This window comes from Orbicella franksi, chromosome 1, assembly GCF_964199315.1.
Source record: "Orbicella franksi chromosome 1, jaOrbFran1.1, whole genome shotgun sequence".
In the NCBI taxonomy this organism is placed as follows: domain Eukaryota; kingdom Metazoa; phylum Cnidaria; class Anthozoa; order Scleractinia; family Merulinidae; genus Orbicella; species Orbicella franksi.
This window is the reverse complement of record NC_138145.1, coordinates 3,865,846-3,878,473: the sequence shown is the minus strand read 5'-3', so window position 1 is coordinate 3,878,473 and position 12,628 is coordinate 3,865,846. Positions and strand designations below refer to the sequence as shown.

Sequence of the window (12,628 nt, the reverse complement as noted above, 5' to 3'; positions counted from 1 at the left end):
TAAACAGCTACTTTCTCATTTTTTCGACAAATAACAAAGCCTAAAGTTGAAACAAAAAATCAAAATTTGGATTACTCCCTCTCTCTTGTACACTAGAGGGTTAAACTACAAATGACCTTTGTTAAAGTAAAATCTTTATTTAGACGCGGTATTTCCTTCAGGACTTTACAATATTGAATTAAATTAATCTAACTACCTATTTAAGTTAAATTACAAATAACTACTACAATAAAAGAAATGATTAAAAAAACCTGCTTTACAAGGAAGCCGTGTATGAAAGCAAAACAAAACTTACATAAGACTACTATTCAAATCATTATTCTTCAGCTTAGATTCAAATTCATTAAGAGAGGGCGACTGTCGAATATCCAAAGGCAGACTATTCCACAGTACAGCTCCGCTGTAGGACAGACTTCTTTTACAATAACTAGTGCGGGGCTGTGGGATGGCAAACAAACAGTCACTATATCTTAGGTTATAGGTTAAGGTATGGGAACGGAAGATAAAGTGCGAACTAAGATAGTCCGGAACCATATAATTTACAATCTTACACATCATTATTGATTTACTAACAAGGCGTTGACGGTCCAGTTTAACCCAGTTTACCATCCGCAACAATTCATCGGTGCTACGATCGTAACTTAACAACGTTATGACAAGTACAGCACGATTTTGTAATTTTTGTAACTTTTGAGAAAGACTCTTACAACAGGATCCCCACACCGAGCTGCGGTAATCGAGATGAGGTTGGACTAATGAATTGCCAATGGAAAGTAGAGTCTTATATGGGACCGAATACCTAATACGTTTAATGGCGCTTATACCAGAAGCAATCTTTTTAGAAAGCTCGTTGATATGACTCTCCCACGTAAGATTTTCATTAATGTGTACACCTAAGGATTTTACATTCGAGACTTGCTTTATCGGAAACTGGATGATTTTGGCAGTAGGAGTCACTGTAAAATTTAATAACCTTTGCTTTAGCCTGCGTTGCTTGGCGGTTTTTAAGCAATTTGAGCGCGCTAAGAAAGCGGCGAAGCCGCGATAGCGAGCGCCAAAGTCGCGAGGGGCCTGGGAGAGAGACAACTGAGAAACCGCCTGCTTAGATTACCCGCTTGTTTTTTTTTTTTTTGTTAGTCCAGTACGCTGGCGTACGGGCCATTGCCGTTGGATCACAAGACTAACACGTTAATCAAAATTTTCGGTAATCTCCCAAGGGACAGCTCCAAGGAACAACACTTATTACAACGCAGATCTTTGGCGCGTAAACAGAAAATTATTGAGAAAGTGTTATCGCGCCTGAATATTCTTAGCCTGCGAACGCAGACGTATCTCCGGCTGTCGCTTGTCTCCGCCGAAAATAACGTCTGCGAACCCGAGCCAGGAAACGATTTCTGTGGCGTTGAAATTTTAAGCCATTCACAGTATAGCTCAAGTAGCCCCAGAACTACTGTGCGAGGTATTCGCTGCGAGGAGCACTCAAGTTTTTATTCTATCATGGAATCTGATTGGCCAAAGAGAAACAAAAGTCATTACGTCACAGAAATCGTTTCCTGGCTCGGGTTCGCAGACGTTATTTTCGGCGGAGACAAGCGACAGGCGGAAATCCGTCTGGGTTCGCAGGCTAGAATATTCTTCGCGAATATCGCGAAATTGTTAACTGCCAAACACGAGCAAGAAAGTGAGAGGTAAACAATTTGCCTCGTGGGAGAGATGAGACGGCCGTTTTCTCAGCAGGCCATCACTGTTTGCGCTCGCCAGTCTACGAGAACCAGTATCGTTGTTATTTCGCTGTTGGAGTAGACTGCAAAACAGTCGTTTTCGGACGTTTTCGGAAGGCGTGAAGCGCCGTAAGCGCGGTCCTCGCGTGTGAAGCGCGCGAGCCTCACACGCCCGTAGGGCGTGTGAGGCGAGAAAACGACTGTCGGCTTTTCATACAACGAATTCGTTCTGAGCGGGGGTCCTATAATGTCGCTGAGGTGACAGAAATTGCTTGACAGCTCCACCCACATCTTCCAGCGGTTATCAATCACAGGCGACCTTCAGCGCAAAAGTGTCTAGACAAAACCTAAGTTTTGGTGGACGTCTCTTTGCCGACTGTGTGCAAAATTTACCTGAAAAAGTGAAACCTTGTAGTTGTCCACTCCGAAAAATTTTCATTTTACTCTCGGTATGTACAGCTAGCTCGCTAAATACATTGGCATTATTTCTTCGTTTGTCGGGGTTTTCAACGGCCATTCGCATGCATGAATGACCACGAGAGCAAGCAAATCTACACGCAAACAAATTATTTCTGCACTTATTTTTCCTGTTTTTCTCAGAATGAACAATACTTACAAAATTGTAAAGGTTTATAGGACGTTTAAGTCTTGTTCAGTCCGTAGCCCCAAGAAAAATACGTGCAGAAATAATTTGTTTGCGTGTATATTTGCTTGCTCTCGGGGTCATTCATGCATGCGAACGGCCGTTGAGAAACCCGACCTGCCTGTCTTCAGTAATAAATTTGAAGGAATATTGCCAAAGTATTTAGTGAGCTAACCGTTCATACTGAAAGTAAAATGATAAGTTTTACGAGTGGATCGCTGCTAAATCGCTCGCAAACGCATCCAACTCGACGTCGTCCGTTTTCCCGCGAGAATTACTGTCTTTACTCTGAAACTGATACGGCGTCTATATCTTTTTGATGAGGTGTGAGTGACATTTGATGACAGGTTGCGTCAGAATTAAACCAATCGGAATTTCCCGTTGCTGGAAGAACGGGAAATTCTGAACGAATTTAACATATGCAAGGCGGACAGTCGTATTTTTTAGCGTCTCTCCCCATTCTCCCTCGTCGTTTTTTACGCTCGTTCCAGACCTTTCGTTCGAATATTGACCGTCGCTCGCGATCGCAAAAAATACGACTGTTTTGCAGTCTACTGTTGGAGAGCATCATCGACAACCTAATTTCAGAAGTATCGTCGCTGAACTTCACAGCAATGAAATTGTCGAGTGATGTTTTATGTCCTTTTCTCGTTTGAGGACTTCCATATGGCGACGAAACGGTAGTTTGCAATACATCTAATACACGTTTGGAACGTAGACCAGACACGACAGAGCGTCGATAATCGCTTCTGTAGGCTCGAGCTAATGAAATTATGAAGTTCAAAAGCGGTTCTTATTTTACGTGCACGGGCATGACACACACGATCAGATGATGAGTTTGATCTTTCTATTTCTAGACAAATTTCAGATTTCTGACAAAGTGCCATTTTGAAATCCTTCACGCTTATGCTGTGGTTTGACTTGAACGGTTTACCGAGGTACCAGAGTTTACACCTTGGTAAACATTTTCCGTGTGTAAGCGCCAACTGACACTTTAGTAACTGCCGCAAAAGACAAAAGAAATTTAACCGAGGTAAAAGTTGTAATTATCCTGTGATCAGGCATGGTTACAGTTGGTAACCGAGGTCAAGATGACTGATGTATCTGCTTGTGGCTGCGTAATATTTCACTTCCCGCGGTGATCAGCAGATTGTGCGATTGTCGACAAAGCAAAGCGTTTCTTTTCCCGTTTTGACTATGCTATCATGGCAGATAACGTGGAAAGATTGGATCGATCTTCTTACGGCGAACAGTCTGTCACGTAAAAGAAAGCATTGTATTTTTCATTCTCAGTATTATTTACAACTTTCTCTAGACAAACTTCGATCCTTTGTTGTGTAATGACCGTTATTATGTTAGCTTGCAATATAATTTTCCTACTGGAGAAGTATCTGATTACTGGAGCTCAACTCGGTGGAAATTCTTCCAAGAAAGATATCATCTCCAGTATGACGATCTGTTATAAGTATAATTAATAATTACAACTTCTATAACTATTGTATATACCTATGGATAAGAATGTGCTATTGATTGTAGTAAAATTTTGCATTCAAACTAACAAAACCGTTGTTTTATTACTTTTGGCGGCGCGGGGTTAAATTCTCACAAAAGATATAATAATGAGTAAAATTCTAATTGCTGTTTTAAGGACGTTCTCATCCAAAAGGTTCCCACGTATTTTTAAAACTTGCCATGCAGTAACGCAAAGATCAACTTTTGCCAAAAAGTAAGAGAACAGCTTCGAAATAAGGCGCATTCAAGACCATGCGTCTTTAGAAGCTTTTGTTATTATTTAGCTCTTATTAACCGAGCAGGAGGTCTGTATGGGAGAATCTTGACCGAGGTCGTGAGTACAGACGGAACGCAGTGAGGTCTGTACACGCGACCGAGGTCAAGATTCTCCCATACAGACCGACTTAGCTTGGTTAATAACATGTTTATTATATGGCAAAGAAGAAAACTTTAATTCGTTTAATGTTAATGTGGTTTGCTGACATTTTGCTTGCGAACGGCGATGAGCTTAACTTAAACCTACCGAAATTTACTTTTTTTTTGTCATCAGGCTTTTTGGCACTTCCATAAATGATTGAGAAGAAAATAAAAGAAAATGGTGAACATTTTTGTATTTTAGTTTGCTACTTTTTCAACGCAAAATGAAACCAATCTAGATGCCGGTCTAGATGGGAAAATCTAGACCGCGGTCAATATCGATTTCAGCCAATCAAATTCGTGAATTCGGTAGTTCCCAGTCCTTTTGAGACTCAGCCATATAATAAAGACGATCTTACCGTACGACTATCAGCAACACAACTACGTATATTAAGGTAGGATAGGCCTTGATAAGGAATACATATAAGTCTTGCCTGTCCACATTCGAAGAAAACTTTGGTCACATGAGAGAAGCGAAATATTTGTAACTTTTCACGTACAAATCCTTTCTTCTTTTTTTCGTAAAAAAATGGAGAAAATTAGGAAAGAAATTGATCTATGAAAAGAAGAGGGGGTCACCGACCATTTAAGAGAGTAAATTGAAGGCCGGTGCCAGGCCCTATACTTACTAATATTTCTTCCTTAGCGTGCGCGCTTGTTGTATGATGTAGCGTGACGTTGAGATATGAATTACATACACAGTAAGGATGCGCAGTAACGATGGGCGCGAAAATTTAGAACTAAGTGACGCACCTGTGGTAACAAAAACATTCCTCACTAACATGACATGTTTCTCTTCTGGCATCTTCAAAGTTATTCTGTTGTTAAATCCTGAAAACAAAGCATTCTGAATTCTTCTTCAGCCAAGCATAGCTCACGTGCATGGTACGATTCTAATTATGTCACAGTATAAAGAAGTGTGAACAGCCACACCTGCGACTTTCAAGTTGTTATTCCTCTCTAAGTTTACTCTTCGTTTTCGAAGTTTCCCTAGCCTTCCGACTTTTGTCCTGTATCGGTTTATCATCCATTCCCAGGAGCCATAATCGGGGACGGAGACCGTAAGCGAACGCCATTTCTAGTATTGGGGCTGTCCCAGGGGCGGGGGAGAACACTCTACGACGCCTGGCACTTTTTGTGTATCTGAATCATCCAACAAAAAATGACGTCACATCCGGTAAAAAAGAGCGCTGAGCAGCAGAATCAAATTTGAATATGGCATAATCGTTCTCTCAGTAAGTAAAATGGCAATGTTTTGCAATCGGCCGGATATTTTTAACGTTTTATTTGGCCACGATAAACAAAATTTTGTCTTCTTCCTCGTCATATCAGTTTGTTTGAAGGACAGGGCAATTATTTATTCAAAAACACGCTGTTTTGACGGCGTGTTTTTTACGAAATGTCGCCATTTCTTCCTCGCTGAATTCCACAGGAGTCATCATTTGTGTGGAAATAATGAATTCTAGGTAAGTTGCACTCAATTCAAATATTATATTCTCTTAGGTAGGCATCACACTAAGAAAAATGCACAATGACAGGTTTCTAGACATGGGGGAACCTTATTAACAGAAGCGCATTTTTTAAAATTTACTGTTGCCAACACTCGAGAGTACTTGAGAGCTGTTAATCGTATCACTGCAATAATAGACCCACACACATAACGCGCTTTGCAGAACTTTCTTGCCGATCGACACTAACACAAACTCATGTGTTTGCTCATGACTCAAACTGATGCCATAAAATATGTTACGATTGGTTAAGAACCTTAAACAAGATATGTTTTCCCTAAGCAATCCCTTAATTGTAACCAGGATAAGACATATTGGAATAAGAACGTTCTCTGGTTAAAAATATATTAAAAACATAAGCTTTCGGCTATCAGTCTATAGCCTTTAACGAATGAAGAATGTAGCGCGCAAGCGAAAATATATACGAATGGGGTGCGAAAGATTGAGAATAAAAAAAAAAAAAAAAAAAAAAAAAAAGGAACATCAACGAAACTTGAAGAACTATTCAAATGGCTCTAATGTTGCCAACCATGCGTGGCAAAACAATCACTCCATTGATTTCGACAATGCTTGTGTCATTGACAAAGGCAATTACCACGTTCGAAAAACACTAGAATCTTGGCACACAGCAAAAACCGTCGACGCGGATAACAACTCAAAACCGTTGCCTAGGCAATACTCTATTTTATTGTAATCAGGCCTCATTTACATTTTTATCTTCTTGCTTTTTTCACGCTTGTTTTTATTCTCAATTTTTCGCACCCCATTCGTATATATTTTCGCTTGCGCGCTACATTCTTCATTCGTTAAAGGCTACAGACTGATAGCCGAAAGCTTATGTTTTTAATATATTTTTAACCAGAGAACGTTCTTATTCCAACAAATCCCTTAATTGATAAACGCTTCGTTACAGGCAGGCCGTGAACCCCTTAAAAAAAAGTAAGAGGATTAGTTTTAACGGCGATTAAGTAATTTGGACATGTCGTGGTTTTTTCTCATTTATAATCAAATTCATTTTTCCGTTTCAACGGTGTTAAACGTCAGCAACGCTAAGTTCCAATCCCCCCCCACCAATGAGGTCAAGGATGCACCTTTTAGTTCTTCAAACCCTCTCATTTGCCCTGTTTGCAGACCAAGTTCCTTATCTATTAATCCCTGTCATATTGGCAACCCATTTTGAAAGGTTACTAAAAAAAAATGTGCATTATATTTCAGTGTGCTTTCTCTATGTAATCTTACATCAAGATATTTCAATCCCTAAGGGAATGAGAGAACACTAGCCATACTGACAATTTTCAGTAATTCATCGCACTTTCAATATGCCATCTGAACAAATTGTTCGTAAACAGTAGTGAAATTTCATGCCCCTACATCTAGCCATAAAAGGAAGTCTGGGAACAGGCAATAGCTACAGTGACACTGCCAGGCTGGTGAATTTTACAAGCTAATGAACTCATGTCTAACAATGATGAGTGATGATGAAGCATGGTGCAGTGAAACTGAAGAATCAGACTGTGAGTGACATTGATAGAGTCAGTGTCGTGAGAGTGATGCAAGTGTCTGTGAACTTGGACCAGATCAGCAAAGAAAAGGTTTCCTACTAGAAATTGACAGAGAGCAACAAGTTTGTGCTAAAAAACTGAAGAAGACCAGCTTCATCACTACTTACAGTACTTGTCAAGAGTTCCTGACTTGTGTATGTGGGAAGGCTCTCTGTAATGACCTATATGGGGAGGCTCAGCTCAAGATGAGAATCTTTTTCAGGCTTCAGGTATAAAATGATAGGGATCTCACAAGTTGAGGTGTATGAAAGGGTAGGAAAATCTGTCATTTAGAGATTCCATTCTTCTGGTTCTAAAATGTTGTTGAAAAGCTCTCATTTACTCTCCTCTGCGAGAATGAAGAGATTCTATAATATTGTTTATTAACTTCTTTCCAAGGGAATAGAAAAGGGATGCAGTATTCCTGAATAGGTTTGTTAAAGGGGTACATTTACCCTTTTGCAATGTAAGGTCGACAAAAGAGGTGCCATTTCTATCAAAATGGTACAAATGTATACAAAAGGGTAAGGGGTAATGGACCTTGAGATAAGGCCTTTCCATTTAAAACTTTGTAGAATGCCCCTTCCCCCCACCCCCCCCCCCCCGCTTGTGTAACAGAGATGTTCAAATTATTGTTTTGTGAAAAAAGGCAATTACTAAAAAACAAAACAGTGCCAAGAGATTAAGTGATTGTCAATGCAAGTTTCCATTTGCATTTTGAATTAAAATTGGTATAACATTATCCTCAAGTATACCTTGCAGCTTCACAGAGAGGACCAAACTGATAATGAAAACATATGTTTTAACACTTAAAATTCTATTTTTGCCCCTTCCCTTGTACCTTGTGATCTTTGTAGGGAAATTCTGAAAAGGTCCCCACCCCTCCCCACCCCCCCCCCAAAAAAATTCAAATTTTACATACAAATCACTTTTTTATGGTCTCAGAGACGACAAAACATTTTTATGACTAGCTAAACTACTTATTAGGAAAATAAAAATGTTCAAGGAAAAAATGAACAGGCAGAAACAACAACAAATTAACTTTTTTTTTTTCAGAAGAGCTACTACTTGTATATTTTTTTACCTTACATGTAGGTCAACATAATTTGTTTTCACAATTTACCACAAAAGAAAACACCACAAAAAGGAGAATCATAGTTGTAGCATCTGAGCTACATTTTTAAATGGAAACATTTCTCATAAAAAATTTCCAAATTATATTCTTACCAGTACAACAACATACAAATATATTTTGCAGAGAGGTTTACTTAATTAATAAAATTGATGTAGTGAAATTTTCTATTTAATTTTTGTACAACTGATATTACAGAGTGCAACCTTCGGTTTAACTGGTTCACTTCACTGTTAAGGAATAATTAAACCACACCAGAGTGGCTTTGTATCTTTATTATAATTCTCATTATCAGTAGAGAAATCACACTTGTACACTGGTCCACTGATACTCTTACGTGTATGTTAAACATGGGAAAGCAGGTTGCATCATCTAAATCATCGCATTGTATGCAGGCCTGTGTGGGGTGTATATGCCAGGAGGTAACCACCTAAGAAAAGACAAACATAAATTATGCCATTGTTTCAATGACTCACCGTAAGTGGGTATTTGCTCATTTACCACCTTAATAAACAAGATATATTAAAGTATAATTTTTACCTCCGCTTTAAAACTTTTCAAACCTACACTTTGTTTTCACTTTCAGAGGTTCTTAAATTCACAAGCAGACCACCCACCCCTCTCAGTCCTACTCTCCCATAGCCAGGATCCCATTTCAACCCTCAAACATTTCCATAATCACATTAAATCAGTAATTTTTTTTTCTAATTTTGGTCTGACTTAGATTCATCTCCACTCAGCCATGAAAGCAATGGTGGCAGATTTCTGTATCTTTGTTGGTCTAGTTTACTATTGCTCTCAGATTCCCACCTCCCTTTTAACAAAATTAAATTCGGTTAAAAAATAAACTACAGTAGTTTAATCAAATTAATGCAGAGGCAAACATTGAACCAGAAAATTACTATAATTTTGGTATGAACGATATCAAAGTACAACTTACATAATTAATATCACATCTTCTCTATTGTAATTTAAGACAGTGCAGCTACGTATAGATTGACCACAAAAACCTAAAAACATGACTTTAGAAACATAGGTAAGTGAGAATATTGCTAGTTTTGCTTTTGCCACCAACCACTCTGGGTTTGAAAAAAATACATGGAAGATAATGGCAAAACAATAACAAAACCAACCAACCAACCTCTGGCAATTCAATAAACACACCAAATTCCCCCCCAAAATTCTCTTTAACACCTTACAGTACATGTAAATGTCAGCAGCATAAATTCAACTCAATGATTTGGCATGCTACTATCATCAAATTTTTACCCCTTGATTCAGAATTTTCAGGAGTATCAAATAGAATTCCACTATAGATTACAAATGCTGTTTACCTTTGCAAATATCTGCATTAGTTCTCATCTGGAGATATCTAAGTTTAAAATGTGTAAAATATATGCAAATGAGAGGACTGATGATGTCATACATCAAACCCAATATTACGTCAAGTGCAGACCATATATACAGCAGAGATCATTGAAACTTGGTAGCCTTATAGTTCTGCAGGCAAGACACTAATATGGCTATGAAAGATATGTTCCCAATTGGCAACTCAATCTTTTCCAGTCCCCTCTAACCCAATTTCAATAATGCAGTGATTTTCAGCTTGAAAAACATATGACTTGGACCTTACTATTTAATAGGCTTGCTGGATCATGTAGATGAAGCACCATTGGCAAATATCAAAATGGAACTCCAAAGGTGGCCAGAAAGCCTAGAATATCAGGGAAGGTCTGAAATGCAGTCTGTTGCCATGGTAACAAAACCGTTAAGCTCATATTATGTAGCAAATCTGCAAATTGCATCGTAATAGCACTGTCCCCACTGGAGCCCATGGTTCAGTAGTTTACTTGGACAATAAATTTCATACCTTTCCTGGGGGACAGGATGATATAAATGGTCTGTGGGAGACTCCCAGAATATCTGCAAGAATGTATGACTATCTCTTTACAGGTATTCATTCATTAATAAATAAATAAATAAATAAATAGACACTAACACTACTAACATGATTGAGTTTGGAAAAAATATATATATTTTTAGTTTATGATATTTTGAAAAATTCCCCTCTCCCATCTAACATGCTGATCTTCTTTAATTTGGTACTTATCCAATTTTGATTAATACTTTTCTTTAAAACGTTTAGCTTTTGAGACCCTCCCCATCCTTGGAATTTCCAATAATCTCCTTGGGGTGGGTATGGAAATTTTTTAGAACCACACAATAAAACAAATAAACAAACTTTAAGATATTAAATGTTAAAGTATAAGTCAGTGTGACATATAAACATTGATTAACGTATAAAGACATGATTGATCATTGCAACTACACACAACTTGAGCAAAGGTGAAATTATAGCCTGAAAAAAAATTAGGTGTGAACTGGATTCCAACCCATGACCTCTGTGATACCAGTGCGATAACTTAATTAATTAAAGTTCTATGCTACAACATACCAAACTGTTAATTTATTATGAAGTGACACAGCTAAAGGAGAGTTGTCAAGATATCAACTTTTTTGTGAACTCTAAAAGATCAATATGAGTCTTCTAAATTTAAGATTATTATACCTAACAAAAGACCTACAGTAGGGCACTGCACTGTGTGCTCTCTCTACACACTCTTCCAGGCAGGATAGTAATACATATACATGTATTTTTTTTTTTTTGAAATTCCAAATTATACTGTTACTGCATGGTCATACAAGAGGTACTAGTTGCTGCTGAGTAGTCTTAAAATAAGTGAACTAAGTGTGACAAAATATAATGTATATTAAATCTGCACCAGTTCAGTACAATTTAATACTAAATTTTAATCAGCCGCAAAAAAAATTATTGTTAGCACCTGATATTACATGTACTTTGTGAAGGTTTCTGGAGGAGTTATACTTTTATGAAGTACCTGGCAGCAAGTACTATTTTGATTTACTAAAGCAAGACTGTAGTAACTGCAAGAAAATGTGTTTGGTACATCCCAGAAAAATTGGGTGGGAGTCAGTGCAGCCTTCTTCACAAAAGTTAAACCCTTAACCTATTTATGACCATAATCTGCAATTTTCCCTACCCCATTTATGACTGTTGCGACTGCTACAGTTGCCCTAAACATAAGTTTTGAAGGACTCTTGTTGATGGTCTTATCAATAATGGTGAAAATTGAGGTAGCTTATTCTAAAAAACATACCAAATTAAAGATAAGATGGCAAAAGCCTTACCCTAGAGTATTTATGACCAAAATGGCTGAATAACCATACCCTTTGGGGCTGTACATAGCTATATATAGCACATAGAGAAGAGTTCCCCCCCCCCCCCCTCCTCCCGCTGGAGCAGGAATCAAAATATTATTGCCTTGATGACATAATAAAGATAAAATCTCAAAATAATCAAGAGTTAAATGTATGCATGGGACTTCACTATCAAAATGATGCCTGTTGCTTACTGTAAATTGGATAAATTACTCCTACAATGTGCCAGAATTCTGTTAAAGTGCCACTGAAACGAAATTTTCGTACTCTCTTTTTTTATCCCAATCTATAGTTTCAAACGTGCTGAAAGTAATGGTGAACTTTATTTCTGCCATATCCCAACAGAAAGTGCTTTTTTTAGATGTTGAAATCGACTTTTTGGAGCAAAACTGTGTCCGGGCTCTGGAACCGAGTTTAAGGACCTTGTGACGTCACTGGTTGTATTCACGCAAGAAGCGCTATAGATTCTCTCTTGTTTTCACTTGAGTTATTCAAGTTTATTCTTCATATTGTCGATACCTACTAGTTTTCTACCTTGTAATTTCTGTCCAGCCTTGACAGGAAATACACATCATAAACGTTGGAGGGCGCCAGAGAGTGTAGATTCACCAGAATAAATGCTACAGATTGTAACAGCTCAGTACACTTTTCGAACATCTTGAGTACTCGATTGGAGATTTCGAAGACGAGTGTGGCAACTTTTATATCACGTCCTGAAGCCTAAACACGATATTTCGTCGTCTGTTTTCAGCCTGGTTCTGAAATTTGGATTCTCACGTTGATCTAAGGTCTATTAACAAGGTTCGAATATATCCTCGGCAACTTTACTGCATTAAAAGCCGTAAGCGCATCAGCCATCCGCACAATCACGAAGTTATTAACGGTCCACAAGCTTTGAGTCGAGTACTTCTTTG

At 38.2% G+C, this 12,628-nt stretch overlaps 1 protein-coding gene across 1 annotated transcript in view; it reads right to left on the bottom strand.

The window, feature by feature from the left end:
* Positions 1–12,628, bottom strand: part of LOC145486038 (uncharacterized) — a 126,399-nt gene that overhangs the window by 75,027 nt on the left and 38,744 nt on the right. The window lies entirely within an intron of this gene.